Source organism: Equus caballus, chromosome 19 (genome assembly GCF_041296265.1).
Source record: "Equus caballus isolate H_3958 breed thoroughbred chromosome 19, TB-T2T, whole genome shotgun sequence".
Taxonomy (NCBI): Eukaryota; Metazoa; Chordata; class Mammalia; order Perissodactyla; family Equidae; genus Equus; species Equus caballus.
Window position 1 is genome coordinate 45,767,695 of NC_091702.1, and position 27,407 is coordinate 45,795,101.

Sequence of the window (27,407 nt, forward strand, 5' to 3'; positions counted from 1 at the left end):
GGGATGGAGACCAGAACTCAATTCAAACCACTCATGATTGAAAGACATGCATTTGGGACAGGGAAAAGACGTGTCTCTCCACCATCACTTCCCAAAATGTTTTCAGTGGAGTATTAATAGATGCTCCCTCGAAAGGTCTGTGGTCAGAGAGGTTTAGAAAACACCATATATGTGATCCCTCTCTCAGAGAATCACAATGCACTTTGTCTTATTAAAGGTCCTGAGAAGTCCTACCAAAAAATAGTCTCTGCTCAATCCAGCAATTCCTAAACATCTGACCATCGGAACTTGACTGTGGGATTCCCATCTCTTAAGCATCTCCCAGAACACCAGGGAACACAGTATAGCAGATGCCATTCTCAGTAAAGATAGCACCTCTCACTCACCATCACGCAGCATCTGATCCACTCTCTTTCCATTGTGATCAAGTTTCCTTCATTTAACAATTCACACCACAATGAGGAGAATCTCCAATGCCCCTGAACATGGCTTGCTTTTTTTAAAAAAATTGAGGTCACATTGGTTTATAACATTAAATAAAGAACATGTTTTTATAATATCAGGCCTACACAGAGAGAGTATATACAGTACACCCCACAAAGCTCTGGGTACGGGCCCCACTGCCTTGGATGAGGAGACAGGAATAAGAGGAAGAGGAGGGTGTCTCTCTCATTTAGCAGCTCTCCAGCAACGTGTGTTTAATGATGCTAACTTATCCTAGAGAATTGTCCTAGTTTGAGGTCCTCCAGAAGCCAACCTTGAAACAAGGATTTGAGAACAAGTAGTTTATTTGGGAGTTAATCCAAGGAAATACCAGCAAGAGAGTGAGGAAATGAGTCAGGGAGGGGAAGACAGCCAATAAAAAGTGAATTATTAAGCCAACTACACAGTAGACAACTATAGCTTAATCTTGCTGGGATACAGTGTAAAACACACACTTCAGAATTATCCCACCCAAGGGATGAGGTTACTGGGATATTTATACATCATCTCCCAGCACTCATTGGTTGAAGGGTGCTCTGAGGTGGGGAGTGGGGGTGGAGCTGGGCAGTTAATTTTCCAGAACTTCTGAGCTGCCATGTATCTTGGGCCTAGTGACCTTCCAGGGTCCCAGATAAAGTCCTCAAGCACCAAGATGCTGATAGTGGCAGTTGGAAGATGTCTGGAGCACACTGAAATGGAAAAGCCTGAGGGATATGGATCTGCTTCAGTGTCTCTTTTACCTGCTCTGTATTTCCAGATGGGAAAATGAAGTTGCTTATCCACTCATCCATTGATGGCCACTTGAGTTGCTTTTACCTTTTGGCTATTGTGAATAATGCTGCTGTGCACATGGATGTATGAATATCTGTTCAAGTCCCTGCTTTCAATTCTTTGGGGTCTATACCCAGAAGGGTGATTGCTGGCTCATATGGTAATACTATTTTTAATTTTTTGAGGAGCCACCATATTGTTTTCCACAGCTGCACCATTTTACATTCTCACCAGCATCACACAGGGATTTAAATTTCTCCATAACCTTACCAACATTTATTTTCCGGTTTTTGATAATACCTATGTTAATGGGTGTGATATTATTGTCGTTTTTATTTGCATTTCCCTAATGGTTAGTGATATTGAACACCTTTTCATGTGCTCATTAACCACGCATATATCTCCTTTGGAGGAATGTCTATTGAGGTCCTTTGCCCATTTTTTATCCAGTTGTATTTTTGTTGTTGTTGAGTTGTAGGAGGTTTTTTAAAATATATTCTTGATATTAATCCCTTATCAGATATATGATTTGCAAATATTTTCTCCCATCCCGTGAGTTTTTTTCAGTTTGTTGATTGTGTCCTTTGACACACAGAAGTTTTTAATTTCCATGTACATAGTCCAATTTATTTTTTCTTTTGTTGTCTGTGCTTTTGGTGGCTACTAGAAAATTTAAAATTACATGTGGCTGACATTATAGCTCTGTTGGACAGTGCTGGCTTGGAAACTTGATTAGTTTCACTTTGGCAAGAACACTTCATAGGCAATGCTAGTTCTTCATAATGTACCCCAGCAGGAGGCACATAATATCAGGTTGTCCCACTAGTGGTCACGCTAAGTTTGATCACCTGGTTAAAGTGGTAACTGCAGATATCTGGATTGTAAAGTACATTTTTCTCTTTGCAATTTCTAAATAATTTGCGAGGTGATACTTGGACACTAGAATGCCTTTTCAAATTTCATCAAACCAGTTAGCCCTCTTAGAGAAACCAACCTACAGAGCAACACTAAGGATAATAATCATTGAGTCAGATGCTAAATGCATCACGCTCCTGGGGAGGGCAGTTCCAATAACTCCCTGCCTTTTTAGCCCTTGGCTGTAAGTGTTCAGTAGCACTCACTTGGACCAGTCATTTCCATCAAAACTACCTAAGGTTTACCAAGGTCTCATTTCCTGTCATGTTACTGGCAATAACCCTCTACTCCTGCATTTTTGAGAGGTCCCAAGGGAAGTCTCTCATGCATTCAAGAGCCTCTTGTTTTTCATCTCTGTCCCCACTTATTTTTTCTGTGACCACACAGATGTCTGTGTCAAGGCTGGTGGCTCTTGGCATTCCCAGAGCTACAAACTCCCACAGGGCCAGTGGCCCTATACCCCACAGAGCCTTCCCTGCTTAAAGCCATACTGAGTCCACGTGGATTGGGGAAAAGGGTCTTCTTTCCCTCTGTAGAGTTCTTTTTCCCTGGGTGCCAAGGCAGCACCTCTGTTTGTGCTTCTCTGCTCACAACATCTGCTGTGAAATCATATCCTTCAATTTCTACTTGAATTGCTAGAACTTGGCTCATCACAAATATCCAGGATAGAAACCTTGCTTCCTCCTGATTCCGCTTTTCTCCCCAGGTACCTGAGCAAAAACATCTTCCCTCTTTAGCCAGCTCAGCTCCTGACATACCTGCTTATTTTTCTTTAGAGAGAGATGAATCTCATTTAGGCTCCACATGGGATGACTAGTCATATTCTGCATTATAGTCCCTAAGCAGGGGAGAACCACTCAGTGGAATTTTTAAATTTTCTTCTACATGTTGGTGTGCCTGTGAGCCCAAAAGGCTGATGATGCAATTGAGGGACTCCAGCTAGGTCTCCAGGTTTATTCCCATTACAGATAGAAAGAAATACTACTGACCCTTCTAGGGAAAACTCGTGGACCCAAGGATCTCAGAGATCAAAGGAGGAAGTTAAGATTATGCACAAGTGGTATAAAATCTAAAACTATACAATTTCTAGAAGAAAGCATAGGAGAAAGTCTTTGAAACCTTATGGTAGGCAAAGATTTCTTGGTATACAAAAAACACAAATGATTTTTTTTAAAGACGATAAATTGGATCTAACCCAAATTTTTAAATGTGGCTATTTGAAAGACACTGTTTAAAAAATGAAAAGTTATGCCACAGAATGGGAGAAAATATTTGCAATACACGAATCTGGCAAAGGACTTACATCCGGAATATATAAAGAATGCTTACAACTCAATAACAAAAATACAAACAATGCAATTATAAAATGGGCAAAAAATTTGAAGCGACAGTTTACCAAAAAAGATACATAAATGGCCAATAAGCACATGAGAAATGCTCAACATATTAGTTGGTGTTGAGTATTAGTCATTATGCTAATTAAAGCCACAACGAAATACATCCATTAGAATGGCAAAAAATTAAAACAACTGATCATATCAACTGTTGGAAGGATGTAGACTAACTAGAACTCTCCTACTATGCTGTTGAGAATGTAAAATGGTACAGCCACTTTGAAAAAGAGTATACTAGTTTTTTTAAATGTTGGACATATACCCATCATTTCATCCAGTCATCGAACTCCTATTTGTCAAAAAAAAATTAAAGCAAACACAAAAGTTTGTATGTGAATATTCATAGCAGCTTTAACCATAATAGCCGCAAACAGAGAACAACTCCAATGTCTTTCAACAAGTGGTAGACAAAGTGTCATATATTCATACAATGGAATACTATTCAGCAATAAAAGGAATAAATTATTGATATGCTAATAAGATGAGTCTCAAAATAATTATGCTGCATGAAAAAAGCCAGGCACAGAAGAAAATACTACAAAATTCTACTTAGGCAGAATTCTGGAAAATGCAAACTTCCCCACAGTTCCAGAAAGCAGATCAGTGGTCCTGTGGGGCTAGAGGCAGAGGGAAAGATGGACCACAAACATGTACAAGGAAACTTTGGGGAATGATGGAAATGTTCCATGTGTCAATTGTGGTGGATGGTTTCCAGGAGTATGCATCTGTCAAAACTTATCCATTTTATAAAATTGTATAAATTTGCAAAGTGGCAAAGAGAAAGTTAAAGAAGAGAGGGAATTGGAAGCTGAGAGCCACTTACATCATCAGGGACGTTCACAGAAGACCTCTTTCCTTGGGTGGGAGGGTGAGTGGGAGAAACAACTGGACTGAGTGCCAGATAGGGAGAGACCCAAGTGTCAGAAGAAGAAAGATCTCCCCTGCCCATAAGGACCACCCAACGGTAATCAGTCCAAGCCCCTGGGAGCCCTGCACACATCCTTCCTGCCTGGAAGGCTTTCCTCCTCTCAGCCCATCTGTCACTTCTCCTAAGACTCTCTTCCTCCAGGAATTATTTTCTAATTTATCCTTGCCCATTCTGCATTCACAGTGTGATTTCCACTAAATAATCTATACCTCCTTTCACAGCTAGTTGTTGCCCACAGCTATATGTGCTTTTTGGGTACGATATTACCAAGCATTGACAAGGAGGTAGGGAAACAGGACCCTCGCCCACTGCTGGTGCAGTCATTCTGAAGGACAATTGAGCACCTTAAAATCCAGCAAGCCAACCCCTGGGTATACACCCGGGGAAATTCTTCCTAGGGAACCTAAGGAAGTTCACTGTTGAACTGTTGGGGGGCAATGTAGGTGCCCATCTCTAAGGAATGTGCAAGAAAAGCATGGCATATGCATACAACAGGATAATGAACTAGATTTTCATGTAAGTAACCTGGAGTGATCTCAAAAACAGAGTTGAGAGAAAAAAGTAAAAACAGAATGAGATTTATAGTACAATTCCATTTATGTATTACACACCCACATAAAACAGCCTTATGTATTTTTTAAGCGTTCTCATATATCTAAATAAACAGCTTCCAGATGGATTGGAAGGACTGTATTAAATATATGAGAGTTGATGCCTATGGGAGGAGAGCAGTGAGATTGGGAATGGTGGATGTAGGGAAAAAACAATAAAATGCAAAATGTTTTCTTGAAAAGAGATAAGGTCTTTCCATGGATAGATGATGATATTCCATGAACTGAGAATGGGATTAACTCAAGCATGTGCATCTGAATTCCAAAGGATATAAAAAAGAAAATTAGAGATAGATTGATAGATACATATATACATACATAGTTTTTGTCTTTTTTTGATATTCAAAAATGAATTAACTAACTCTTCTCTGATGTGGTGTATTAGTTTTCCTATTGCTACTGGAACAAATTTAGTGGCTTAAAACAACATAAATTTATTATCATACAGCTCTGTAGGTAAGAACAACACAGGTCTCACTGGGCAAAAATCAAAGCATCAGCAGGGCTGTGTTCCCTTCTGGAGGCTCTGGGGGAGAATCTGTTTCTTCCCCTTTTCCCGCTATTAGAGGTCACTCACATCCTCGACTCTTGGCCCGCTTCCTCCATCTTCAAAGCCAGCGAGGACAAGTCTAGTTCTTCTCACATCTCCTCTGATTCTGACCTCCTGCCTCCCTCTTCTACTTTCCAGGACCCTTGTGACTTCATTGGCTCCTCCTGGGTAATCCAGATACTCTCCCTATCTTAAAATCAGCTGACTGAGTCTCCTTTGCCATGTAAAATAACATATTCACAGGTTCCAGGGTTAGGACATGGATTATGGCATCTATTACTCTGCCTACCACACCTGGACATATGCAAATAGTGAAAGCCACCTATTCTTTCTTATTGAGTATCAGCCAAATAACAAAAAATATGTTGAACCCTACTATATGCCAGATCCCTATGGTAATTGCTGAGGTTACAATAGGATTCAGAGATTGAGGGTTTGGTGATTGTTCTCTCCCTTTCAAACAAAATTCCCATTCTGGTTTATTTTAGGTAAGGGACAAATGAGAACCTGATTAAGCTATTTTCCTTACATTGTAAATGACTGGCCTATGGCAACCTTCTAGAAGAGACATTTACACTCTTTGTAAAAGAAGCACCCTAACCCAGTGCTTCTTTAACTTTAATGGGCATACAAATCACCTGAGAATCTTGCCAAATGCAGTTTTGATCCAGTAGGTCTGGGTGGGGCCTGAGACTCTGCTTTTCTGACAAGCTCCCAGGCGATGCTGATGCTGCTTCTCTAGCATGGCAGTTAGAGGAGCAAGACCCTAACTCCAACAAAGCTCTAGCCTTAAGCAATACTCAGCTTACCTTGCCACCAATCATCCTCAGGAAGGGTCTGCCTCCTAAGAGGTTAAGGTAGTCAATTAGTTTGCTGAAATGGCACACTTCATCACTAACAAAACACATGTAGCAGAGGGGGACACTGCCTACTGCTAATGGCCTTGGTTTCCCACAAGGACAGTTTCTGACCAAGACACACATTCATCCCCAGGTATGGAGCATACTTTTTACAATCCTTGCTATAATAATGAGTCTCCTGTCTCCTAGACCAGGCCTCCCCACATCCAAGGTTTATGTGTCCCCAGACAGTGACCCAGTACCTGGATTCATATCTATAGATATTGGAACTTATAAGGTTTGGGCTATTTCAGGATTTCCCTAATAAACAATGTAATAAAGGCTCATGAGATTCAATCTTCTCTCTCTAATTGGAGTGGGATTTTGCATACCAGCTCCTTCAAAGAGGGGATGGGGGTTTGGAAGTGGGGAGAGATGAGCTGGAGGACAGAGCAGAAATGACAGACTCTCTAGAGGTAACTTAGGTCATCTTCATAGGGACCTCTGGCCAATGAAACAACCTTAGTCAAGCTCATGGACCAACACGAGGACACATTATTGCATCAAGGTGAATCGATCATGTAACTTGTAAAGTAAAAGAATGCAAGTTCCTGTGTATACCACATGGCTGTTCCTGATTAATGAGTCTGGGCACTACTACTTTACGGTACACTTCTGATCACTGACATACTTTGGTGTACCTGTGTCTTCCCCAATTTCTTGTTCTGGCCTATGAATGATGTATCACTTTGGGGAAATGAAGCAGGACCATACCTACAGATCCATACCTTCTACTTGGAAGATTACTAGATACGTCTCATCCCCTTGGCAGAGTGCTGTTATACTGTTTTCCTCAAGACTTCCTTGATGAGCCTCCATTTTATGTCATCTAGAGGCCTCCTTCCCACTTTATCCTGGGTTAGTTGCTAAAAACTCTCTTGTATGGCCTAATACTGCTGGAGTTGCCAACTCAAGCAGCACAGATCCAAATAGAGAGATGGTAGGAGGCATGAATCTCTGCAATACAGGAAGGAGACATACTCTGGCTGGACCAAGACTTCAGGCTCTCCACTCATCCAGCACCTAAGCTGGATGTTCTCTAGGAGAGCTGTTTCTTATTGTAGAACAAAATAAATTAGGAGTCACTATTCTCTCCCACCCTAAACATTCATCCTAGTATTAAAATGTAGGATTGCAAACATCGAATCTTTATGTTGTACACCCTGGAACTGACATAATGATGCACTTCAATTATACCTCAATTTTAAAAAAAGTAGAATTGTACACCAGGCAGCAGCCTTTTAAGACACAGAGTCTAATATCCATCACTGTATGGATAAATAAAAGGAAGTCTAGATACGGGAAGTAGATAGATCAGGATCAAACAGGTAGCTCATGGCAGGGTCCATATTCAAACCCAGTTCACAAACTGTTCAAGGTCATATATCTACTTGATGGCAATGCTGGGACTAAAACCCATCTCCAACTATAAGACTTTTTTCCCACTATGCCCTCCCTCATCCATAGCTAGAACACCCTTTCCCACCCATGATGGAAGGATACCCCATGATGGATTCGCAAATGCCTTTGAAGATACTCACCTTGAGAGCTGAGAGTCAACGTCAGCTTTGGGGGAAAGGGTAAATGGAGCTACCTGGGAATACTATTCATCAGGCCTGGTCTTTTATCTCACAGTCTTATCAGCTTTCCTTCCTGGTTCCATTTTTATGGCTTAAGTTTTTTAATCCTTTTCCTACCCAATCCCTCTTTCTGGCCATTAGTGACGACTATCTTGCTATTTCAAGTTTCTCTCCAGCTGGGTAAATCTTCACTCTTTGTCCTAGCACTGGGTTTTTTTCTTTGATTGCATCTCATCTGCCTGGAGGGCCAGCTTACCTTCCCACCTCTCTGTTCACATCTCATTCAATTCCCCCTACCTCTCCTCTTTTCACCACTTTCCTATTTTCCACTTCCTCTCTCCTTCCACTTCTCTTGGAACAGGGCTCCCAAATTTCTTGCGCCCACCAAAACTGATGACTTTTCTCCCTCTGCTTGAGGGGGGAAGAGCCGTGAAAGCCCCAAATGCCATCTTTAATCTTGTTTCCTATTTTCAGCACATATCCTATTTATAACTCAGCCTCCTTCTCAACAGATTGACACAGCACTCTGCTTGGATCCCAGAATAAGTGCAATTCAAGAATGAGAGGCAAGTCCAGGCTCCCAGGATTCTTCTGCAGTCAGGCATTTGTTAGGAGTTTTTCTGCCAGCATTGGAGAAGTGTCTCTGCTGGCAGCTGTGCTTCTCTGAGCCCATCTTCCGCTGTCCTGGAAACTCCTTCCACACAGGATTTTCTTCCTAGTAGATTTCCCTTCCTGATCATATCTGGACCAGGCTTATATTAATGGTGATTCTTATTCTCTTAGCATACATTGACTCTACCATAAAAAACACTTAAGAAATATTTTTTAGGTGAATGACTGTTGGTATATTAATAATAGGTCATAACTGAGGTTGTAGGAAGCCAATTTGGAATTATAGCTGATCCACAAAGTAACACTACATATAAAAATTCACATTTTTAAAATAAAAGCCAATTTCATATTACACCCAATATCTCTGGTGTCCCTATCACCAAATCATTATAAAACCTGAATGAAGGAGCAAGATTTACAGAGCACCTTCCATCATTAGGAATTGTGCTTTGCTTAAATGACTTCATTTATACCACGACCTCTGAAACAGGTATTATTATCCCCATTTTTTGAGTAACAAAACTGAGATTCAGGTAGGTGAGCACCTTGCCCTTGGTAACATAAATAGTATGTGGATTCGACCCAAGTCCATCTGCTGTCAAAGCTCACTTTAAAAAACAAAAGAGTACCTGAGGCCTTTGAACACAGCATCTAAGATAGCACATGCTGATGACCTCTGGCTCAGCCTATGTCCCCTTGCCTATTTCTTTCTTGCTTGATACGTAGTAGGTGCTTAAGTAAATATATGTTGAATTAGTCATGCACCGCATAACGACATTTCGGTCAATGATAGACCTCATATACAACAGCGGTCCCATAAGATTAGTACCATATAGCCTAGGTGTGTAGTAGGCTATACCATCTGGTCAAAACCATCTAGTAGACTAAACCATCACGCTTGTGTAAATACACTCTATGATGTTTGCACAACAACAAATTCACCCAACAACTCATTTCTCGGAATGTATCCCCATCGCTAAGCAACGCATGACTGTAAATTACTGAATGTATCATTTAGTTTCTTAGCCTGGTATTATTCTAATATTCAAGGCTTGACATAGACACTTTAGAAGAAACCCAGCATTGGAAAGTTATCAGATGGAGATACACAAACCAATGTTCTCTGTCTTCATCAAGGAAAACAGATATGGGATGAAGCCTTAGCAGGCAGGATTTAGGTTAGAACTAAGGGAAACATTGTAAGACACTGGACCAGGCCACTGAGGAAGACAAACTATTTTGTCTGCAGATCTCCATCTCTCTCGGATGAGCCAGGCTCCTGCCTGCTGGGAAGGCTCTGCTTCTGAGGGTCTTCAGAGGCACCAGGAGCTGCTCTTCTGCGTTTGTGGTAACAGAAGAGGCTGCTGCAGAAACGGCCCGCGTTCCATGGCATCCTCTTCATAGCAATGTGGAGCTGTTAGTTTCCTTGATTGCTCTCTGATGCATAGCTTTAATTGTATCCTTGCTTTTATGCAGAGAATAGAATCATGTTCCCAAGAGGATGGCTGGGAAAACCCACTGCCAGCCTCGAATACAAATAGGAGCCTGCAGAAACTGCTGTTTCATGGGTGGGCACAGGGAAAAAAGATGAGGGAGGACAGGTATTTCCAAAGGTTTGGGATTTATGCCTGGAGGGATCCCCATCCCCCTTGCCCTCTTCTAGGAGTATAAACAGAAGCAACATTATTCATAGAAAATTGCCTGGAAATTTCCTATGTATGTGCAGGGGAGGGTTTATGTGGTGCTGAAAAGTTACTATCCCCCAAAAAGCTGTCCCTCATCCACACAGGAGCGTCTATGGACTAATACCACTGTGGACATAATTATCTGTTGCTTTCCTCAATTTTTTATGCATGTTTCTATACAATTGAGATCATACTGTATATAAATTTTGCAATCTGCCCCTTTAAGTTAACATTGAAGTTTATAAGTCTCAGGAGAGGGGGAGTAAAATCCAGCCATTTTACAGTTGAGGGTGACACCAGGTAGAAATGGCAGCAACAACCAGTACTCCTGGGTCGGCTCCCAGGAGCTTGAATAGTACTTTCCACCCATGAAATGATTCACCCATTTATAGAACTTCATGGGCAGAGGGCAGTGGTTGGCTCTAGAAGGTAGGATTAAAGGAGTTGGGGGTTTTTTCCCACTAATCTTCTCTGAATTTCTTTTAGTCTCCAAATTTTATAATAAGCCAGTATCACTTTTATAGTCAGAAAAAATTATTTTAAGCGTTTCTTCTTTCTGCTGCCAAGAAAGCAGTAAGGCATTAAAATCTGAGTCAGCTGCAGAAGAGCAAGCCACTCAGGCTCACCTGACCATGCCTTCGGCTCTCCATTTGTGAAATGGAACAATCACCCTGGCCCCGCCCAGAGTAGAGGCTGTATCATACAGAGAAGGTGTATGGGACGACAAAACAGACAAGCAGCCCACATCTGGGAGGTGGCCAAGCTTCAGGGTCCACAGCTGCCCAGACCTCCACAGCCGCCCTAAGCTTCTCAGAGGAAGAACATTCATTCGCCTTATTTACGATCATAACCCCCCAACTTAGGCATCATTGAGAACAGATTGGAACCCAGGTTTCTTCCGACCCTGAAAAAGCAAGTCAAGCTACTTTCGTCTCCCATTGCTCCCTTACAGGGATGACTTATTCATTAGGCACAGGAGACACAGTGCCTAGGGACCAAAATACTTTTAGGGGTTCACAAAAACGTTTTAATATGTAATTTTAATGTATTTGCCATATGCCAACACAGTTGTAAAATACGTTTTCATATTTTTAATGGAGGAAGGGGCCCACGAAGGCAAAAATGCCTAAGGTTCAGGGAAGTCATAATGTGGCCAGCTCAGCCTATATCAGCTTCATTTCTTCCAAGCCCTTCCGTGAGATCAAGGTGGACGGTGGATCAGAATGCCTATCACTCCTCTCTATTCATCTTCTTCATCCTTCTGGCACAAAGGAAACAGAACTTGGGTGTGGATTTTTGGCATGAAAATAACCAGAATCCTGCGGTCAAACTGAGACCCCACAGCAGAATTAAGCAGATGGAGACATATTTAGCAGACAGCAGAAAAAATAGCTTTGTAAATTGCCGGCACAAACAACCATTACAACACAGGAAGGATAAGAAGCAATCACTCTAGGAAATCACTTGGCATTTCCCCCTTTTCTTAAGAATGATTACCCCTCATTCCTTAGGATAAGGTTTCTGTAAAATGTGAACATCCCCTTTAATAACTCAGCTCCTTCTTTTCAAATTAGAGTTATAAATAAATAAGTACAATTTGCAAATCATTTGATTACATCCCTGTACTTTCCCAAGATTCCCTAAGGAGGCACTTTCACCAATTTTTGCGTCATTAAATATTTAAATAAAAACTGGAGGTGAACTGTGGGACCAAAAGGGCTTTATGAAGCCCACGTTGGGGCACGACGCAGCACCAGTTGTTAGACTTAGTAGCAAGCAGAACATTTGGTCCCTGCAGACCAGCAACAGAATAACTCAGCAAAGAGTTTTGAAGGGAGAGAATATTGGTTTCAAGGCAGGAGGCCAGTGAAGAAACCCCCAATTTTACTTGGAGTCCCTTATCCAGCAGCCGCAAATACACAGAACGCCATCAGGAACCAGGAAACCAGCAAAACAAAGCAGCTAGCAGCCAACCTCCAGTCACAAAGCCTGTGACAGTTTTAAAACATCGTGGAAAAGTTACTGCCTTCAAGTCACCCCAAACACCTGTGGTGCAAAAGAAAATAAGTAATTTACATTCAGAACGCTTTGTTTATGAAGTTGGGTGAGCTTTAAATACATTTTATCATAATTTTCATTGGCAAACATTTATTGAGCACAACACTATGCCAAGAGGGTGTACATGATGGAGTAAATAGCCCCAACCCATAGGAGTTTGCACTGTGTTTGGGAAACATGGGAAATACTAGAAGTAAGTGGATCACAGCAGTATCACGCTGAATGACACTGGAGTGATCCCGACTATAAATTCTGCGTGGGAGCCAAGAGAAAAGAGAATCCTCAAGTGACTGATGTGTCGTTGAGGATCTAGCAGGAAGCAGAATGACACACTCAAAGGATTTAACTAAAGAGTCTAACTGAGGGAACACTGACTGAGGTGTCGGCGGAGTTAAGCCAACTAATCACAGTGGTCAACTCAGGGACTAGCAACAGTGGACGGTGTTACCACTCTCAGCCTGAAGGGGCAAGGCAAGGACTGATGTCACTGGAACCCCAACGGAGCTGGTGCCATGGAAGAGCGGATGTTTCACAGGAGCAGAGGCTGCAGAGGTGAGGCAGGAAGTCCGGGTTGGGGGATAGGGAGTAAATACCCAACCTCTGGTCATCTGCCGGAGCCTCCCACAGGCCAAATCCACCCAGAAACTGGAGGGTAAGGGAACTAGGAGATGCAGTCCTGAGGCACAGAACAGGAGAGAGGAGAGTGGAGAATGGACCTAAGGGGACAAATGGAGACCAGCCCAGCACACAGGCTGGACGCCTTGCTGTGGGTTTTAAGAGAAAGGGAAGATTTCTTGGCATAGACACGGAAGAGGGAGCATCTTGGGCAGAGGCAGACATGCATATATAGGAAGTGGGAATTAATTTCTTTTCAGCCAGGAGGTAATGTGTGCAAAGTGCGTTTTCTTAAGATGAGTCAGGCTATAACATTCAGGAAGCTAGAAGAAATAGACATGGAGCAGGGTTTCTTAATGTCAGCACTATTAACATTTTGGGCTGGATAATTCCGTGTTTGGGGATTGTCCTGTGCATTGTAGGATGTTTAGCAGCATCCCTGGCCTCAGTAGCACCCCACTCCCAGCTGTGAAAATCAAAAGTGTCTTCAGACATTGCCAAACTTCCCTGGTAGATGCAAAACTGCCCCCAGTTGAGAACCACTGGGAGAGGAAAAGAAGGAGATCATAAGCAGAAACCTGGTGAAACAGTGCAGACAGGAGATACTTAGACCAATGTGGAGCAGTGAGACCAACAAGAAAAGGATGAAGGACACAGATCTTGCAAATGAGGAGCTGGCTGGCTGTGTGAAGAGAGGCAGAGAGAGTGGTTGAGAGTGACTTTTAGGTCTACAGATTGGATAATAGGAAGAATGATGTCTCCACTGACAGAGCAAGGAATGTCTGAGGCTAGCCTTGGGGAAAAATGGTGCTTCTTTTGTGAAGTTGTTTGAAGGAAGTCCAGGACATTTAGACTAGGAACTGAGTTGAGCAGCGAGGTTGGGACTAGAGGTGTAAAATCGAGTCATCTACACAGAGAGAGAGACTTGCATCCTCCTATGGATAGAAGTTTTCATGAAGGGAAGCTGGAGAAAACCAGGGACTGAAGGAGTTTTTTTTTCTTTTGGGGGGGAGGTGGGGGAATGGTGTGCATATTTAGAAGAAGAAGAATGCGGGATGGAAATAGAAGGCTCCAGAGACAAGAAAAGCAGGCATATTTCTGAGAGGGAGAAAGGGCTGAAGTCCAGCTCCTGCCCCACTCTCCAGTCCATATGCCCCAGCGCCTATGTCTGCCATGAGAGGCCACCTTTTTCTAATGGATACAAAGGTGCCATGCAGGCTGGGGGCAGCCCTGAGGAGAATCAAAGCTGCCACAGAAGCCACGGTGTCAAGAAGGAAGGAGCCTTGTCCACTGGACCCCCCAGTGGTTAATGGTCCTCTTTTTGTTTAATCACTCAAATCCTTGAAGTCAACTTTGATTAGGCAGATATTTTCACTTATGTGGAATAAATGGTTTGTTCTTCATAAGTGAGTGGTTATAGGAGGTGTCACTGCCCTAGAGTTCAGAAGAAAAGGGTGTACACAGAGGTAGCAGGAGGAGGAGGGGATCCAGAACCACAAAGGGTAGCTGTGCTTGTCTGTCTCTGGGGTTCTCTCTGATGAAAGATGGTGGATCTTCCTGTTTTTTTCCCTCACAAAAATGTATTTTTGGGAAGGCAGAATTCTAAGATGGCCTCCAAGATTTCAGCTCACTAGTGTACGTGCCTTGTATAATTTCATCCCTTAGAGTGTGAGTGGGACCTGTGAATATGATGAGATATCACTTTCGTGATTAACATTAAATAGAAAAAGGGAATTTTCAGATGTGATTAAGGTACCTAATTGGTTGACTCTGAGTTTGTCAAAAGAGAGATTACCTTGGATGGGCCTGACCTGATCAGGTGAGCCTTTAAAACAGACAAGAGGCAACAGCAGACACCCTATTGCTGGCCGGAAGAAAGCAAACAGCCACGTTGTGAACTGCTGTAAGAGGGCCACACAGCTAGGACCTGAGGGTGGCTTCTAGGATCTGAGAGCGATCCCTGGCCAACAGCCAGCAAGAAAACAGGGACTCCGGTCCTACGACCACAAGAAACTGAATTCTGCTGACAACCAGCAAGCACAGAAAAAGACCCTGAGCCTCATACAAAATCCAGCCGACACCTGGATCTCAGCCTGTGAGACCATTAGCAGAGGGCCCAGCAGCCTTTTCCCAGATTCCTGTTCCAAAGACACTGAGATTATCAATTTGTCCTGTTTTAAGCTGCTAAATTTGTGATAACTTGTTATGTAGCAAGAGAAAACGAATGCTGGGGCCGGCCTGGTGGCACAGTGGTTAAATTCGCACGTTCTGTTTCTCGGCAACCTGGGGTTCACCAGTTCAGATCCCGGGTGCGGACATGGCACCACTTGGCAAATGCCATGCTGTGGCAGGCGTCCCACGTATAAAGTAGAGGAAGATGGGCATGGATGTTAGCTCAGGGCCAGTCTTCCTGAGAAAAGAGAGGAGGATTGGCAGTAGTTAGCTCAGGGCTAATCTTCCTCAAAAAAAAAAAAAGAAAACTAATGCATGTATGAAGAGAGATTGTATCCAAAGGGAAGACTGGCTGCATGTGGCCATCCTCAGATCAACCAGAATTCTCCAGGTGTGCAGGGACCTGTAAGACTTTGACAAATGCCAACAGACTGGACCATTTACAAATGGATCTCAGCAGGCTCTGAACACCCCTCTACATACATAAACCAAAAACCCAGCTCCCCCACTTGCTCACTGATGCTGGAAATGGCTTTAAGGAGAGACAATGGCTTTCATCTCACAACTACAGAAAGCTTTGAAGGCCCTGGATAAACCAGCTCTTTGCTTTGGTTAGTGCACACTACTACTGTTGCACTGAAGGACTGGGTGATGCCATGGGCACCTTCCAAGTGGGTGTGAAGTGACAAGGGGTGTAGCAGAGAAAGATGGGCCTTTTCTTGCCTCCTTGAGAGCTTAAAAAAGAAAACTCTTGGAAATCAGAAGACCTGGAGTCAAATTTGGCCCTACTGCCAGCTGTCTGACCACAGGCAAATCACTCAAAATTTTGAGCCTGTCTCTTATTCCCAAAATCAAGGTAAATACCCACCTCCAGAGTTATTGTGAGACTTTTGATGTCATTCTACGCGTGGAAACTTTCCTTCTTTCCCTGTCGCCTCGGGCATCTCCAGCTCTGTTCCTATCCACAGTAGCTCCATTACCCTCTCTTAGCATTACAGAAGTTAAGAGTAAGGAATTGGAACCACGAAACGTGGGTTCAAATCCCAACTTTATCACTGGCTCACAGTGATCTTGGGGAAGGTACTGGACCACCTGGTGCTGCTTCCTCATCTGTAAAGATAAAGATAACAATAGCACCTGCTTCACGAGGCGTTTGTAAGGATTAAGCGAGTTAATATGTGTTATGCTCTTAAAACCATTCCTGGTACCAAAAAAAAAAAAAAAAGGCACTGCCAGAAGTGCTTGCTACTACTGTTCCCAAGGGCTTCTCCTCACCTGCCCACTGTCCACGAGCCCAAAGATCGTTTTAAGCTCACCTTCCCTCTCTAACCTACAAAAGTTCATTGTAAATTGCTACACATCCCCACCCCCAAGTATCTGAAGGCCCCAGCCCCATCCTTAAACCGCTTGGTCGTTCCGCCACAAGCAAACCCAGAAGCAATCGTGTCTCTCCCAGCCCCGCCCCGCCCGACTTCGGGAGCCCAGAGTCCACGGGAGGTTGCAGCCGAGTGTGGGGGCGGGGCGGGGGCGGCTCTGTGACGTCGCGCCCGGGCCCCGCCCCCGGGGTTGCCAGGCAGCGCAGCGGGCGTCGGGGTTGCAGGGCGAAGGCGACGCGCTAACAAAGCGGGTCCCGCCCCACCTCTCCTATCCGTCGAGGCCGAGGCCAGTGCCGCCCTTCCCCGCCCAGGTTCTGCTGCTTTCCCGCTGCCAAGGGTGCGAGGCTCTGGATCTCTCCCCACACCTTCCGCCTGAGGCAGGGCGCGAGGTGTCGCCTGGTGCCCGACAGCCCGTTTGGGAACGAGCCTCAGGTACCAACCCCGGAGGGGAGGTGGAGGGAGGAGAGCGCCCTGAGCGCCCCGACGGCTGCGCGGGTCTGAGGGAGGAGTCCTGCCCCATGGGCCCCCCTGGACTCTGAGTCCCTCCTTGTTCACAGAGAAGAGGAGGAGGCTGTGGAAGAGAATGTGACCTTGGGCCATTATCGCTCTCCGTGCCCAAACCATAGGCATATTTTGTACCTGGAACTACTGTTTTATGATTTCTTACACAGTGATTTGGAACCACAGCAGAATCTAGGATCAAAGCCCTACTGACTAGCCAAATCTTTGTCTGTAACATGGATGTAAGAATACCTATGGGAGGATTGTCCTGAGGACCAGTGGGCATGGCTAGCTCTTTATAAACTGCTATCATTCGTTCATTTTCCTTCTATCTATTGAGCACTGACTGTATTCCAGGCACCGGGCTAGGCACTGGGGATTCTCTAATGAGCAGAAACTGACAGTCCCTGTCCCCAAGTTTGTAGTCTATTGGAGGAGCCAGGTGTTTAGTAAAAAATCACACAAATAATATAAAATTAGAGCTGAGATAGCTGCCGAGGAGAGGTGGGTAAGTGGTGCTCTGAGATGGTATAATGGAACCAGCAGAGAGGCCGGGGGAAGCTGAGCTGAGAGCTGAAGAACCTGTGAAAAGGTGCGGAGTGCGTGCCAAGCAGGGGTAACCACGTGTCCAAAACCCACCGCTTCCTGCTCCAAATCCAAACAAGTACTACGGTTGCCTGGTCCTTGCTTCCAAGAGTGGTTTGTAGAAACTGCCTCTGAGATTCTGGTTTCTGGGGCCTTTCATTCATGTAAGTGGAGCCTTTCATTTACATAACTGAAGCCCCGTTTAGCTCAAACCAAAAAAAAAGAGAGAGAGAGAGAGAGAAATTCCAGAAAAAAAACTATATTCCATATTTGATAAGACCTATATTTTTATACTCATACTCAGCACGTATGTGTTGGCCTGCCATTCCACTTTGAGAGGCATGTAGGTTTCACAAAAGAGGAAATCTGTTCAATTTTAAGAGTTAGGGGAGCCTGGAATGGATAACTGAAGAAGGCCTGCCATGCTGAGAGCTTTAAGAATGGAAAAGAACTTTACAAAATGTTGAAACCATGGAATGTTAAGATAGGCTGGCCCTTTCTCCCCTTCTTTTATCTGCTGGGAACAAATGGTCCATGTTGCTCAAAGGCAGAAACGTGGGCTTTGGTGCCTCTCCAGTCTAAGGAGTCTATGGTTGTAAGTCTCTGTGGCTCAAAAGCGCATGGAACTCCTGAGAGTAAATGGGAACACGGGAGGAGAATTTAACCTGCTCCTCCTTCAGTATTCTCCATTTCTACTATGGTACCACCATCTACCCAGTCATCCAAGCTTGAAAAGTGGGAAGTCACCCTGAACTCTTCTCTTTCCTCATCCTCCTCCCTCAGTGGTAACCAAGTCCTGTAGCTGCTGTCTCTCCTATCCTTCCTCATTGCAACTGCTTTTCAAGGCAGTTGATGCCCTCCAGAGTTGTTGCCCAAAGTGCCGCCATCTTCTCCTAACCAGGCTTCTTGCCTGAAGCATCATCCCACTCCCTTCAGCCCATCCACCCAGCTGTCAGTCAGTACGTCTTTCAGACGCCAACAAAAAGAAAGAAATGATATAACATATAACAAAGAATAAAGATGGGATTGGAATAATTGGAAGAGAGATCTAAAGGATATAGGAATCACAGATACGAGGAACAACCACTACCCTTGAGATAGATACCCAAAGAGGACACGACCTCCCAAGAGCTTGTCACAGAGGGTGTGACCACAGCTCATTGTATGGCAGAGAAACTGCTGGGGTGCCAGGCAGGCAGAAGTCCACTGTCTGGGATGCCAGAGAAGCCATTCATGAAAAGATGACTCATTGCCTGTACTCTGCTGCAATGCTTCCCGAGAGAAGCTGCCAGCCACTGGGCACTGCTGGCTGTCACGCACTGCAGCAGTTGCACACTTATGAGATCACATACTGCAGGTGCTGGAGAAGCTGTGCACGGCAGGATCCCAGCATTGGAGAAATTGGGTGCTCCTGGGTCTAGCCAAAAGAGCTATGGAACCCACAAGAGAAACCTCTTCCTCCTCCAGTATCCCTCCAGCGCCCTCTGCTGACAAAGCTTAACATTATACCAGCTGAAAACAGAGACGTATTTAAACGAACTAGTTTAGTTTTTGCTGCAGAGGCAATGCAGGGTGAATTTGGAGCAAAGAGGCAATAAATTGATAACTGGAGCATCAGGCTAACACCAAAATCTGATTGTGTAACTCTAGTGCCTAAAGCCTCTACCGGCTCCCTGTTGCATTTAATAGAAAGTTCAAACGCCTTATCATGGCATACGGCCTTTTACATTCGTATATAAATTGGTCTTGGGCTATATTTCCAACCTTAGGCCCAACCACTCCTCCTCTGTCCGCTATAGCCCTCCGTAATTCCTCACAGTTCCCTGAATTCACCCTGTTCTCTAATACCTTCACACCTTGGTCTAAGTAGTCCTAGCCACAAAAAAATTCTGTCCTTGTTCTCATTGGTAAAGAGGTGCTTATTGAGTACCTCCTTTGTACATGGCTCTTTTCTGGGGGCTGGAAATAAAGCAATGAACACATGAGATTTCCACAAATATTGTCACTCTTTGGAAGGTATTTTCTGACCTCCTTCTACCTCCAGATGAATTAGGTGCCTCATCTTGGAGTTTCTGTTCTCCTCTATCTAGTGCAGACTTCTTGACACTGATCATACCCTATTTTAATCACTGATTTCCTGTTGGTCTCTTCCACTAGCCTATGAGCTCTCTGAGGGCAGGGTGTGTGGCTCAGTTACTTCCATATCCCAGTATTCAGCGCTATTTCTGACATTTAAAGTTTTATTGAATTAATTATTCACCCAGGATCACATAAATAGTCAAAGAGAGGCCCAGGACCAGAACCCTGGTCTCCTACCTCATAGTCAAGAGTGCTTCTTCACTCGTGCTTGATCTGCCCTATGGAAAAGACAAGTACAGTGCTGAACATCATCAGGAATGGCAATGGAAACAGGAGAGAAACATAGCCCTGATCTTATATTGAAAACTACAGCGTGTTCACCCCTCAGAGCCCTTGTATACTTTGAGTCCCTGGATCCTAGGAATGCTATAATGAAATCAGAAGTAGGGAAGACAAGTAAAAGGAGGAAAGTGATGTGGGGGCATTCTGACACTTCACTCAGAAAAAATGAAGACTTTCATACACTTATGAAAGACAAGGTTAAGGTGACCCCAAGTTTGTACATCAAATCCAAAAATCAGGGGACATGTTGTACAATGTTAGGGAGCACAGTTAACATGGCAGTCTGGTGTTCCTGGGTTTGTGGACTGTGATATGAACATGGAGGAAATCTTTGAAAAATGAGCATGGCTAAGATAAATCAAAAGAGGTAACTGTTCACTTGTTAAATAATAAACATGTGGAATTCATAACTTCCAAGAGGTGGTACTAGCATTATATATAAGCAATTGGGGAAACATTTGCTAATAATTGAGCCAAAAATCACTACTCAAAAAAAGGACAAGGTCACGTCAGACTGCTCTTAGCAATATTGCTATTGGCATCCAAATGCTGTGTTGGCTTGACCATGGATTTGGCCCAGGATAGAAAAAGATCCAGACTTCTGTGAAATAAAGTTGGAGAGGCAAGCTAATATGAATGAGGCAAATTGTGGAGAGCTTGAAAGTCAGACAGGGCATCATTTTGAGGAGAAAAGAAATGAAGATCCAATAAGGTTTTTGAGAGTGCTGTGATGATATGAGTGGTTAAGACATTTTATCTGGGAAAACTAAGCCTCAATTTCCTGGCGTTGGAAAAATAATTATAATATTAGAACCTACCTACCTATAGATTTTTGTAAGGATTAAATGAGATAATGAATGTGCAGTAACTATTTTAAACCTGTCTTATGCTGGGCACCGTTCCATTCTTTGCAACTATATGGAGTATGGTTAAAGAGACAGTGACTGGATTTTCGGGACAAAAAAGTAGGACTCTGACAAATAATTTTTGGTCCACTTCAAGGTGCTTAAAATGTACTTTTCATGATACAAATGGGAATGTCCAGGATAATTCAGTGATTTATGGGGACAGTTGGAAATCATATTTGAAACTTGAGGTTTTCTTAGACAAAATTCATGATGTGTAGCTTATTGAGAGAGAGGCGGTATAGTATAGTGTGGAGAGAGCAATGAAGTAGACCTGAGTTCTTGATTCAGCTCCAACATAAACTGTTACCTTGTGCCAATCACTTCACCTCTTTGTACATCAATTCCCTCATTTGTAAATTGAAGATATTGAACTATATTGTAAGTCAAATTGAGCCCCTTCCTTTTTAAAAAAAATGTGTTCCTTTTTATTTTCCTGATGGATTTTTAAAAAGTCTGTCAAGACTGAAGTAGGGAATGAAAAAGAAGGATGAATAAAAAAGTGGCCGTGATATATCAATCTAAGGCAATTGAGAGAGTAAAAGATGTTGTTTGGGATGCTTTGATGGGAAAAGGGAACTATACAATAGGTAGTGGGTGGATATGACTGTCGCATGGTTGAGAGTTTACAATTGGAGACTTGGGAGTCATCAGCATAGAGCCCTGGTTAAAGCCACAACAAAAAAAGGGCCTTGGGGCTGGCCCAGTGGCACAGCGGTTAAGTATGCAGTTTCCGCTTTGGTGGCCTGGGGTTTGCTGGTTTGGATCCCAGGTGTGGACATGGCACCACTTGGCAAGCCATGCTGTGGCAGGCATCCTACATATAAAGTAGAGGAAGATTAGCATGGATGTTAGCTCAGGGCCAGTCTTCCTCAGCAAAAAGAGGAGGATTGGCAGCAGATGTTAGCTCAGGGCTAATCTTCCTTTAAAAAAAAGGGCCTCTACCTCCACCTAGAATATAGCAGGTTGCAGCAGCTCAAAGCTCCCACTGCAACTAGTAAAAAAAAAATCTAGAAAAATTATTTTTTAAAACTTTGTAAATACATCAGAGAGCTTTAGAAGCAATGAACACTAGATTAATTAAAATTCCAGGAGGATGCAGAGTCCTTCCAAAGTGAGCTGATGGTCACAAACCATTTCCTTCCCTGGAGACATTTGCCAACATTGGATGTGGACTCAGGATTGTGCTTGGCTCTTGCAGAGAGACTTTACTGGGGGATGGTCAAACAGCACTGGCATAGCAGTTAGAAATTTGAGGCACACAAACATGTTTTAGTTTCTATACAACGTCCAACGTACAATTAAAAAAATTCTGGGCATGCAGAGAAGCAAGAAAGTGTGTCTAATAATCAAGAGGAAAAAATACATATCAGAGACCCACAGGTAGATTCAACCAGTGGAGTTATCAGACATTGACTCTAAAATAACTATAAATAGTACATTCAGGAAAATCAAGGGAAAAGATAAATAAATGGATGAAAATGGAGAATTTCAACACAGATATTACATCTGTAAAAACACCTGATATTCTGGAACACAAAAAAACAGTATCTGAACTTAAGAATTCATTGAACAGGTTTAACAGCAACTTGGACAGCAGAAAACATGGTTTGTGAACTCAAAGGTCTGTAGAAAATATTCAAACTGAATCACAGATGGAAAAAATGGAAAAAACAAAACAGATTGTATGGCCTAAAATAGATATAATTAGAGTCCCAGAAGGTAAGGAGAGAGAGAGAATTAGAGTTTCAGAAGGTAAGGGCAGAGTCAACATTTGGTGAAGTAAAGCTCAAGACCAGTTCAAAACTGATGAAAGACATCAACCCACAGGTCCAAGAAGCTCAGGAAACCCCCAAAAAGGATAAATAAAAGAATATTACACCTGGGTGTATCATAGTTAATCAAACTACTGAAAATCAAAGATCAAGAGAAAAATCATAAAAACAGCCAGAGGGGAAAAGGTACATTATCTCCAAAGGAGCAATAAAAAGAAATTTGGCTTATTTTTTAACAAACTATGGAGACCAAAAGATAATGGGATTGCACACTTCAAGTGCTGAAAGGAAAAACTTGCTAACCTAGAAATTCCATACTCAGTGAATATGTCCTTGAAAAAGAAAGGCAAAATACATACATTTCACACAAAAAATGGCAGACTTCTTCCTAACAAAGCTGCACTATAGAAAACATTAGAGTTCTTCAGGCTGAAAGAAAATGATCCCAGAGACAAGTAGGGGATTGACTCTGACTATTAAAATAATTTAATATTAACTATTTTAAAATAATAATTTCATATGTTAACAATAATAAAATGTATATAGAAATAGTATGAGTGAAAACAATAGTACAAAGAGTGGGAGAAAGAAATTGAATTCTTATAAGGTAGTTTCATTATTCACAAAGTAAAAGTATTAGTTTAGTGTAAATAAATTAAGGATGCAAATTGTAATCTTTAGGGTAATCAGTAAAGAAATAATAAAAGAATATGTAGCTCAAAAGCTAACAGAGGAGAAAAATTAGAATATTAAAAAATATTTGATTGCTTTAAAAAGGCAAGAAAATAATAAAGATGACAGAAAACAAAATGGTAAAAAAATTATATCAGTAATTATATTAATTGCAAATGGACTAAGTGATCCAACTGATAGACAAAATTTTCAGAGTATATTTTTTAAAGCTGTTTACAAAAGACACACTTTAAACAAAAGGACACGAAGAGATGGAAAGAAAAAACTTGGAAAAAATGTGTACCTTGCAAAAATTAAACAGAAGAAAGCTGGCAGACCAAGTTGACTTTAAGACAAAACTAGACATGAAGAGGGATGTTTCATAATGATAAAAGAGTCAATTCAGTAAGAAGATTTTAAAATCCTAAATATGTATACACCTAATAACAGAGCTTGAAAATCTATCAAGCAAAAATTGACAGAACTAAAAGAAGAAATGGACAAAACTACCTCATAGATAGAGATTTTGACACACCTCTCTTGGTAACTGATAGAATAAGCAGGAAAAAAAGTGAATAAGGATATAGAAGATTTGAACTGCATGATTAAACCTCTTGACAAATTATAGAGCATCATACCTGACAACTGTAGAATGAACATTCTTTTCAGGTGTACATGGAACATTTACCAAAATTCATAAAAACAAATAAGCTATTTGAGAGAAAAAAGTATAGATTATAAAACACAAAACAGCCAGGGACCAAGCCTTAGGAAGCACTTCTAAAAAATGATGGTGGAGACAAAAGTGAGCAATAGAAATGAAAAAGGAATGGTACAGAGTGAGGAAAGCAAGACTTGATGACCATTATCCAATGGATAAAGGTGACCCAGGAGAGAGTGATCCATTTTTCAAATGCAATACAGAAGCCAAGAAAAATAAGTGTTACGGGAAAAATCACTAGATTAGCAGTCAGGGAGACTTTGGTGGTACTCATATTTGTGAAAGCAGTTTCAGGACGATAATCAGGATGGAAGCTTTATAAAAAGTTAAAGGAGGAGGGATCATCTGGAGAGAAAAGGGAGTCAGTCCTCAGGGCACATAGGAAGTATGACAATGAAAAAGAGAATTAGTCCATTGGAAAAAGAGTAAGGTAAAAAAACCACATTTTTAAAAGAGAAGTCCAGACTGTGCCTGATGAAAGAGATGGTACCAGGGAAATGGAAAAGATTAAATTTTCTGGAGAATGTTGAGAAGTAACGGTCAAAGTCTGGTTCCTCAGGTCTTGGACAAGGCAAGAACTAAGAGCTCAAGGGTAGAGGAAAGAACATGAGATCAAAGAGATTGATTGTGAAGGGCAAAGGAAGGCAGCGTGAATTCATTCTGACATCCTTGATCTCGCTCAGGTAGGAAGTAACTTTCTACTGAGAGCGAGGAAAAGAGTTGAGTGAGATGCAGGCTTGAGGGGAAAGTCATTCATTGGAGATTAAATAAGAAACAGAACTGTGTTGTTGGGGAACGGCAAAGACGAATGCAGAAGCAGGAGGGAAGGAGCTAGAGAGTAGAGGTGATGTGAGGTTGGAGTGTGCTGCACGGGATGGTATTGAAAAGATTATGACTATGTTGTTATTGTTTTATAAAATAATAAATAGAGTGAAGCCTAAAGAAAACCTGGGTCCAAATGTGGTTGCCAATTAGATGAAGCCTAACTTGATATAAGCCTACTTTTCTGGTTCTTTCAAACTCACTCAGCTTATCTCAATCTTAGAATTGCATGACTATCTTAAAATTTATTCATACTTTGGTGTGCTATAGGTGTCAGAAATCTTTTTTTTTCTTTTTTTTTTAATCTGGGATAGCTTCCAATCAGGCAATTAGATTGGTTTCCCAGAATTAGTTTTTTGGGTTTTTTTTGCTGGGAAAGATTTGCTGTGAGCTAACATCTGTTGCCAATCTTCCTTTTTTTTTTTTACTCCTCGAAGTCCCAGGACATAGTTATATATTCCAGTTGTAAGTCCTTCTAATTGTCCTTCTAGATGAGCCGCTGACATAGCATGGCTACTGACAGATGAGTGGTGTGGTTCCATGCCTGGTAACCAGCCCTGGCCACCAAAGCAGAGCTGGCTCCATGTCAGAAATCTTCAAGACTCCCTCCCTCTACCAACTAGAGCAAGCCACTTCAATTCTCATGAGGGAATCCCAGTTCCCTTTTTATATCACGCAAAATTACACTGCCTTATCATGCTGCCTCTGTAAGGGAGTTTCTGCCAATGATTGTTAGACGTTCCTATTTCTTTCTCTTGGCTCCAATTTTCTTTAGAAAGTACCAGGTATCTTTGGCAAACTGGGAACTCTATTTCTCTGCATTTGAAAGAAGTTTATCAGCTTTGCTAATTCATCTCAAGCTTTCTTGCTGGCTTCTAATCAATACTTTAGTTGAGTAAATTGGAAGCTAATTGTTCCCTTAACAACCAGTATTTTTACAGTTTGCTTTCTAATGAATGTTGTTTTTAAATTATGTAAATTTCAGCTTTCACCAGAAATTGATTTCAATCTCCATCAGAATCTCTTATATAACACGTAAGCTTAAAACAAAACAAAAGTTTTTCAACAGAAGTAATTGACAGTTGACTTTACAGCAGAGCTTGCGCGGCTTTTTCAGGTCATGGCACACAGAAGAAATATTTGTGAGCACGGGAGGGTAAACTGTAGGGGATAGGGAGGCCTAAAGGGAGCTTATGAAAAAAGTCAATATATTTTATTACATAATTATAATAAAATCTAAAATATACAGTGAGGCTGATGATATTAAATGCTTAATTTGAATAAAACTTCCAAACAAATACTTTTAAACTTTTTAAAGAAATTTCAAGCTTGCTTTCTTATCATGAGTTTGCTTTATATCAAGTTTTACGTTGAAATGGCTACATGCAGTTCCTGACCAAAAATTTTTAAGGATGTTTTCTTCAAATTCTTATGGACACCATTAGTGAGAAATTGCCTCACAGATGAGTCTTAGCAAATGTTAAAAGGGTATTTATTGATTTTTCTCCAATTGACAGAAACTCTTTTCTCATTATTAACCAGAATTTGGATCATTTGATTTCTTCTTTCTTTTATTGAAATTCTCACAATATTATGAATGGATTTCTAATGCGCTTGAACTTTTTCATATCATGTTTTTCCAAATAATGGGACACCCAACAGATGTTTCGCTACTAGTCTTCTTTAGGATTGAAGTTAGAATATCAATTAAACTCCCCACTGAGCCACTTCTCTCCTCACATTTCCTTTGAATCCATGAGCATGGTTGGTATACTTTATTATATTTTCACACCTTCCTTGCAATTTTGATTAAATTCATTCTGGTGCTCAAAAATATCAAGTAAGCCAATTTTCTGAAGACAATAAACTGTCTTCAATTCTGCAATAAAGATCATTGACATGGTTTTTTTCAATTCCTCTTTCAGCTCATAACCTCCAGAAAAAAAAGCTTTTCCTTTGATAGATACCTTGGTAGGAAACAGCAGACTGTTTCTTCACATAAAGCTGAAAACAGAAGGAACCCCAGCAGCCTGGATTTTATTAGTAACATCCTTCAATGTGAATTCACATCTATAGGTGAACTTATGGACTAGAGCTCTATGTGAACCAAACAGTGTCATCCTTGCATCTCAGGTGTTCAGAACATGGGGAACCTGCCTGTCGTCACAGCTTTCCCACCAGTACAGAAACCGTTGTGCTTGCATAATCCTGAAAATCTTATGTGTTTTAAAGTATTTAATTACAGCTCCACATACTTGATCATGAGTAATTTGTTTTGGTACTTTTTGGCAAAACAATTAATATTCTTGTCCAGGGATTCTGACTAGTGCTATTAACTGAACCCTGTCACTAACAT

General features: G+C 41.9%; 1 protein-coding gene and 1 long non-coding RNA gene across 2 annotated transcripts in view; one reads left to right on the forward strand and one right to left on the reverse strand.

Annotated features, from left to right (window-relative positions):
- Positions 1–11,449: 11,449 nt before the first annotated feature.
- Positions 11,450–16,786, reverse strand: LOC102147417 (uncharacterized). The gene is made up of 4 exons (XR_288793.4): positions 16,549–16,786; positions 16,142–16,383; positions 12,317–12,474; positions 11,450–11,686 (listed from the first exon to the last, which is right to left on the reverse strand). It is a non-coding gene; the product is annotated as an uncharacterized lncRNA (long non-coding RNA).
- A 24-nt stretch (positions 16,787–16,810) lies between these two features.
- The window catches only part of ROPN1 (rhophilin associated tail protein 1), a 31,067-nt gene continuing 20,470 nt past the window's right edge, over positions 16,811–27,407 (forward strand). The window contains exon 1 of the mRNA XM_023623631.2: positions 16,811–17,081. The gene's annotated coding sequence lies outside the window, so the exon portion shown is untranslated. The remainder of the gene's footprint in view (positions 17,082–27,407) is intronic.